The sequence below is a fragment of the Dermacentor andersoni genome, chromosome 10 (genome assembly GCF_023375885.2).
Source record: "Dermacentor andersoni chromosome 10, qqDerAnde1_hic_scaffold, whole genome shotgun sequence".
Classification (NCBI taxonomy): Eukaryota; Metazoa; Arthropoda; class Arachnida; order Ixodida; family Ixodidae; genus Dermacentor; species Dermacentor andersoni.
Window position 1 is genome coordinate 139,259,035 of NC_092823.1, and position 8,126 is coordinate 139,267,160.

Here is an 8,126-nt window from a genome sequence, read left to right on the forward strand (position 1 = left end):
TGTCACATCTAATTCCTGCAACCGAAGGCTCCATCTTGCGAGACGGCCTGAAGGATCCTTGAGATTCGCCAGCCAGCAGAGAGAGTGGTGGCCGCTGACGACGCGGAAGGGGCGTCCGTACAAGTACAGCCGGAACTTCTGGATAGCCCATATGACTGCCAGACGTTCCTTTTCAGTTGCTGAGTGTTTTTTTTAACAGCAGACAACGTTCGGCTGGCATACGCAATAACGCGTTCAACACCAGCTTGAGACTGTACGAGTGTCACTCCGAGACCAACGTTACTAGCATCAGTATTCACTTCTGTGTCGGCCTCGGTGTCAACGTGACCAAGGATTGGTGGTATCTGTAGGCGTCGCTGAAGGTCGTGGAAGGCGTCGGATTGTGCCGGGCCCCAAACAAATGTGACGTCGTTCTTGATGAGTCGTTGTAAAGGTTGGGCAATCTCACAAAAATTGGGCACAAGACGGCGGTAATACGCAGAAAGCCCTAAAAATCAGCGGACATCCTGCTTTGTCTTCGGTATCGGGAACAGAGCAACTGCCACGGCTTTGTCATGGTCAGGGCGCACACCGGCGCTGCTGACAATATGACCTAAAGATTTAAGCTCATCGTAGCCAAAGTGACATTCTTCGGGCTTCAGAGATAGGCCGGCAGTGCGGATGGCTTGAAGAACCGCCTCAAGCCACTGGGTGTGTTGTTAAAACGTGGTGGAAAAAAACAAATACGTCGTATATGTAGACTAAACACGAATGCCACTTGAGGTCAGATAAAACTGTGTCCAAAATGTCGCCGGAGCGGCACAGTGCAAAAGGGAGGACCTTAAATTGATAGACACCGTCGGGTGTTAAAACGCCGTTTTTTCATGGTACCATTCGTCAACTTCAATCTGCCAGCACCCACTACGAAGATTCATTGAAGAAAAGTAACGGGCATGTCGCAGGAGATCCAAAGAGTCGTCAGTCCGAGGAAGTGGGTAAACGTCTTTATTCGTGACCTTGTTCAGTTTGGGATAATTGACACAGAATTGTAGTGAACCGTCTTCCTTCTTAACTAATACAACAGGTGAAGCCCAAGGACTTGTCGATGGTTGAATGACATCATCGTCTAGCATTTGTTTAACTTGATGACGAATAGCATCCTGTTCTGTCTGCGACACGCAATAAGCGCGTCGGCGAACAGGTTGGACGGTCGGTTCAGTGATGATTCTATGTTTGGTTAGTCTGACCTTCGACGTGGTGGCGAAACAGTCGCTAAATTACGATAGCAGAGTGAGGAGCCTCTCCTTTTCGGGTTGGTCTAGCTGTGGGTTGATGTTGATGCGACTGGTCAAGCCCACATAGCTGGGTTCCGGAATCGATATTGTCGTTACCGAAGCACAGGCGCTGGACTCGGCCACCATTTCAAAGTAGGCCATGGTGGTATGCCTCGCAAAGTGCTTGTATTCGCCACTGAAGTTGGAAACTATGATCGTGGTTTGCCTATTTTAGAGCTCTACGAGACCTCGTGCGACGCAGACTTCTCGATCAAGCAAGATGGTGAGGTTGGTTACCTTAGGTGATGCCTATTGCTATTGGTGCTGGGGGTCATTCAACGAAGACGAAGATGCTACTTCGAGGTGGAAACGTCACGCAGTCATCGACCACGCGTAAAGTCGCGCGGTGATGTTCATCCTCCACACTCGAATCCGAAGAAGCATAGTTAGAAAAAGTCACGAACAAGCCACGCAGGTTAATGATTGCCCCATTTTCCTGGAGAAAATCCACGCCCAGTATAATCAGCCGAGGACACTTGGGCAGCACAAGACGCTACGAAAGTAGAAGTAAGTATTGCAAGTCTGGCGGCGCATCGTCCAATGGGTGACACGAAGTGTCCTCCAGCCGTAATCAGATTTGGGCCGTCTCACGCTGTCAGCATCTTGCGTAGCCGAGTGGCCAGTGAGGCACTCATAACGGAGTAATCAGCTTCCGTATCGTGCTGTTAGCGGATAACCGTTGTGGGAGTTCCTTCGGTATACTGGGGCGCAGTCGTTGCTGTGCCTAAGGCTCCGGACTTATTCGCCATTGCGAGGAAAACCCCTCCCGAATGCCTGCCCCTCGACCGCGCGCCGTTTTCCCCGGGCGCCGCTGCCGCGTCCCGCGACGTCATGCTACGCGGCCCTGCGATTGGGTCGTGGGGCGTGACGTAGGGAAGAAGGCCCGACAGGGGACGATCGCCGTGCGCGGGAGAGTCGTGCTGCGACAGGGACGAGCGCCGGTCACGAGAGGCAAGCTGCAAGGTACGTGAGCGACCAGCTATTTGTGTCCCCAACGCCCCGGCCTGGGGACGTTCACGTGCTTTGTCAGCTTGCGTAAGTGTGGCTTGCTGAGTGGCTCTGAGTTCCGCCCTTGCGGTAGTCGCAGGTGCTCAGTGCGTTACATTTTGCGTGTCCGAACCGTCGCAGACCATTGTCGGTGACGGGAAGCGCTAGGTAGCGTTTGCGAACGCATTTCGGCTCGCGTGCGCAAACCATTGTTCGACGCGGCGTGTAACCCGCCTTCCTCGCCATCGGGAACCGCGGGCGCCGAGTGTACTCCGTGTGGTTTGGGTGCAGTATTGTACGTGTTGGCCATTGGTGATCAATAAACGTCTTAACTGTCCTGGACGCCTTGTGTTCCTGGGAGAGCGCCCATGCGTACGGCCAGAGCCGGCCAGGCCTTTCGGCTCGGTGCTCGAACCTGCGGTGGGTCTATCGCCGTGCGCCGTCGTGCTGCGTCGTGAGGCTCCACTTCTCGGGGGCCACTTGGCGACGCCGTGCGCGGAGACGTACAGTGAGCCCACACCGTCAATGGAAGCAGTAATAGCAGCGGAAGTTCTTTTGGCAGTTTCGAATTAAGGCGTCAGCGGTACGTCGCGAGGGGGTGGCGTCGGCGGAGGATATTTGACAGTTCGCATGACAATGGCCTCACCCCCGGAGGTCGCCGTTTTTCAGTTTCCCCGGCGCGGGCTTCCACCGTTGACTCCAGTGGAATCAAAGGCGGGTCGAGCGCGGTTTGGTGACGCGTACCGACGAGGTGATGGCGACCGTGACTGTCTTCGCTGCGGGGCAGGAGGAAGCTGGTTACTTTCTAAGTATTCCTCGATTGCGTGCGGGCGCTCGCCATCAGCGTGGGCAACGGGCGTCTGGATGGTATCCCCGCAGACCAATCCGTCGGTACTGGCAGTCGCGATACATGTCACCAGCCTCCCCACAGTGGTAGCACAACGGACTGTTCTCGGGAGCGCGCCATACTGTAGCCTTGCGCAGACCAGGATGAAAGGCTGCTTGCAGATTCGTGCGGTGGATTGGACTTGGGAAGCGTCGAGGAATCCCAGCAGGCGGCTGCGAGAAACGGCCCGTCGATGGCGCGCAAACCCGAAGAGCGTCCGCGTACGAGAACGTGGGGGGGTTCGGTACGTGTTGGTGGCGAGGGATGAACCACTTTGCTGATTTCCTCCGGAATGACGTCCGTAAGAGCCGGAGACGATGCATAAGACTTCTGCAGTTCTCGAACAATTTGCCGTATTAGTTCGGTAAGGGACTCCCTGTCATCATTTGCAGGTACGAGAGAGCATGCAGCAGCCATGGTTGTCTGGCGTTCATACTGCGAGAGCCGCTGCAGAAGCATACGTTCCATGACTTTTGCCTCACGAACGAACTGAGACACTGTTGTAGGAGGATTGCGCACGTGGCCCGTGAAAAGCTGCTCTTTTACGTCTCGAATTAACAGACGCGCCTTCTTTTCTCCTGGCATTAGTGCGTCGGCCCGACGGAACAATCGTGTCATGTCTTCGACGAACATGGCGACGGTTTCGTTCGGCATTTGGAACGTCGAAGACAATGCCTGTTCGACTCTTTCTTTCCTTTCGGGGGTGCTGAAGGCGTCGCGAAGCAGTCGGTAAAACTCCTGCCAGGTGGTAAATGAGGCTCCGTGGTTCTCGTACGATACTCTTACCGCGTCTAAAAGGGAAAAGTAGACGTTCTTCAACTTCCGGCGATCGTCCCAGTCGTTAAAGGCAGCGACCCGGTCGAAATGGTCCAACCAGTCTTCAACGTCCTCAACGGCGTTGCCGTGGAACGGGTTAGGCGTGCGAGGCGCGTTGACAATGCATGGTACAGCAGCATTTGGGATCCCCTCGGTTTGGCTTGCGGTTGTTGTTGACATCTTCCTCACGGAGCTTGCCAGGGGACTGTATTGCGGTGGAAGACCTTGGAGGTGACGGCTGCTTCGATGGATTTCTGCCGTCCCCGAAGTACTGGCGTCGGTAGCTTCTGGTTCAGGACCAGTAGGCATAAGGTGGATGCGTATCCGGCGCCTCCACCATTTTGTCGCGAGAGGACAAGGCAAGCAGTCAGTTCCAAGCGAACGGCCGTGCACTGTTCGTTTCTGCAGCAGCTACCACGCACACTTCTTCCTCCTCGGCTTCTAGCGTAAGTAGCGCGTGCCAATATCTATGGTATCTTGATGCTGATGATGATTTAATGGCATTCTCTTTGAAACGGGGCGCTGAGAAATAGTCACCCATTGTGTTTGAGTTAATCAGGTATGCTAACATGATTTTCGTTCTAGCGCTTTAGTATACATCTCCCTTTTTTTTTACAAGAACAACAACAACAGAAATTTTATTCAGATAATTAAAAATGGTATGCGAGAATGTCTGGATCTTTAGCCATAGGCTTGTTATGGATCCATGCAGTTATACAAAGAAAAAGTAAACGATTCAGACACAATCATTTGTTTTGGATAAAACAAACAAAACAAAAACAGAAAAAAGAAAGAAGGAAATGCAACCAAACAAATACCAATAAAGCAAGGCGCTGTCACCCACGACAGGAGCCCCACACCACCAGTGAGGCAGCACGCATCGAAGACAAGACCCATGGCCTCCCCCCCACGGCAGCTCGCACACATACATGCCCGCGACAAGAACACATGAAACGGCCATACAAAAAGAACCGGCCGAACAGCCGCGACTCCAGCCGTCAGCAGAACGGCAACATGCAACTATCATCCACTCAATGCAGCAAGAATGCACACCGATATGCCATATATACATTTGATGCACGGTGTGTCGGGTAAAAACAAGGGTACATCGACATTGACACTTACGTTACAATACATCCATAAACTCATACGTACGTATAAACAACAAAGAAGCGTAACAGCAACGCTGTATCCAGTTGTTGACATCATTATACATTTCGTTAAAGACTAACCAGTTTAGATCGGAAAGAAAGAATTCTTTTACAGTAGAATTACAATTTGCTGACTGCTTAATGTTTGCAGGAAGCGAGTTCTATATTTTGACACCTATATAATGTATGCGTCGCTGGCCGTACTGGTTGTGACATATCGGCACAAGAAATTTCTCGAGGGAGGCTGAGCGACTGTTAAATGTCGATTCATTGAAGATAGTGGCAGGAAATGGCGTGTTGCATCTCGCTATCGAGCACACTATTAATGCAACGCGGTAATCTCGCAGGTGCGATAATGACATGATTTTGTTCGCAAGAAAAAGATTTCTTGACGGTGTAGTAAAGCTAGCGTAGTTGATTATCCGCAAAGCCCTCTTCTGAAGCCGTACTACAGGCTCCAAGTATGTTTTGTATGTAAATCCCCAGGCTTCAATACAGTAGGCTAAGTGAGAATGAACGAGACAGAAATACAAGGTTCTCAACGTTTCGAAACTGAAATTACTCCGCGCCTTTGTGAGTACGAAGCATGCGGAAGAGACCTTACCACACAGCCTATCGATATGAGGCTTCCAGTTCAGAGCGGAATCAAGGGTTACCCCTAAGTAGAGCACTGAGTCGACTTTTTCAATTTCATCACGGCCGATCGTAATGCGGCATGTCTTCTCAAAAGGTTTTTTCTTAAACGGGGACATAAAAATAACAAATTTAGTTTTATTTGTATTTAAGGAAAGTCAATTACTTTCAAACCATTTGCTAATATATTGAAGTTCATTGTTGATTGTTTTAACAGCATTATTTAAAGATTTGCTACTGACCAGAAGAGCTGTCATCAGCATACATGAAGGCATGTGCTTCATTTAGGCCGTCCGGAAGGTCATTTATGTATATTGTGAATAATATTGGCCCAAGTACCGATCCTTGTGGTACACCCATAGTAATATCAGAGAGACTTGAGGTTTGCTCATCGATGACCACTGCTCGTTTACGGTTATATAGATAGCTTTTTAAAAAGTCTAAGGAAATGCCTCGAAATCCAAGTCTTTCCAGTTTCATGAATAATATGCGATAGTCGACAGTATCAAATGCCTTTCTTATATCTAAAGATACTCCTATTGATATGTCGTTGTTGTTCAAGGCTTCATTTATTACATTAGTTAAAGACAGAATAGCCGTAGTTGTCGATCGGGACTTGTGAAAGCCGTGTTGACGCGGGGAAAGGATGGTATTTTTGTATAGAAATTTTCTTATTCTACTAGCCAGTAGTTTCTCAAAAATTAAGTTTATGCAGTTCAATACCGATATAGGTCGATAATTACCGAAATCGTTGGGGTCCCCACTTTTATAAATAGGCGTCACTCTTGCTATTTTCAATACGTCCGGGTATGTGCCCGTGTAAAATGCTTTGTTAAACAATTTAGCGAGAGTAGGTGTCAAGGTTTTTATATTATTTTTCACTACGGACACCGCAATACCATCGAAACCATCCTCCTAGCCTTCTTGGGCGCCCGTTTCTGTGTTGGGCGTCGGCGTCCTCGGCTTAACCGAACGAAAGAGCACAGCAAAGGATGAGAGAGCGAACGCGGAGCGCAGCGGGGGATGAAAGACGGCGATAGCGAAGAGAGCTCAAGGAAGAAAGAGGAGGAGGAGGCTGCATCGGAACGACGAGGCGGAAAGCGGAGTAGGAAGGTATGGCCAAAGCGTGAGAAGAAAAGCGCAGTGCCGCGCAAGACGGGCTCTGCGGCGACGACCGCAACGAGATGACGCCAGAGTAGCGCACGTCGTTTGTCCACCGATGACGCCATCGTTGAGGCATGTGGCGAGCGCGTCCACCGATATCATGTAATGGAAACAAAGAGCAACATGAGCGCAGGTCTGTCTGCAGCGGCTGCTGTGAATCGCGCCCGCACGTCACCCACGCTGCCTTTCGCGATTTCGATTAGCGAGGAAGTCGCGCCACACTTAGGTCCGTTTGCAGCGTACCACACGAGACAGATTGTCCGTGCCAGCCATTATGTAGTGAAATGAAAACAGGTATAGAGCTGTGTTCAAATTTCGAATTAGGGAGTATCGTAATCGTCGGTGCATCTTTCTTTTCCTCAAAACTTCGCTGTCTATCTTCTACTGCTACCTGTGCCTGTAACGAATCTGGTCGTATCCTCAGAACTTCGCTATCTACCTTGTACCGCTACCTATGCCTGTAATGGATCTGGTTGTATCAATGTCTTCCCTGCTTCCTTTTTTCCTGGAAATTCTTTGGTGGCGAAAAAAAGAAAACTGAACGAATTTCATCAACTTAGGTATAAGCTTGCTGGAGTGCTACAGTTGTTGCTACTATACAATTCTACATTGCGTGCTGTGCTAGCAATGCTCCTGCTTTGTATGTTTTTGCATTACGTTCATTATGTTCCCACTAATAATCAGTAAATCGATCTGCTGCTGTTCGGAAGTGCTCTTCTGCGAAAGACCGCCTGCGGCCTTGGAATGTGCGCTTCTCTTTCCTTTGCAGAGCGCCTGCTAGTATACTCGTAAACAAGTCTTGATGGCTGTCCATTTGCGGCGTGCTTGATTTCCGCTCGAATAACCGCGAGCGTTCCTTTTCCGGTCATTGTGGTATTGTGCATGCTGAGGCGCGTTGATGGCTCATGAAAGAAAAAAAAAGACGTATGTCCTCCGAACGGCCACGGTTGAAGGTGTCCAAGGTGACTGCACGGCCAATGCATAATGGAGTGCCTTTTCCGAAAGGTCTGCCACGAGATTAATGTGTGAATGGGTTTTGGCTGGACGAGGCTGGCGTCTAGCGAATTCATGCCTCACGACGGGCGGCAACGACCACTGCGCAAGCACTCCGTTCTTGTCAATATTGCCGGCGTGTTGTGCACGCTAGTGTACATGTCTCTATCGTATAAAGGCTGT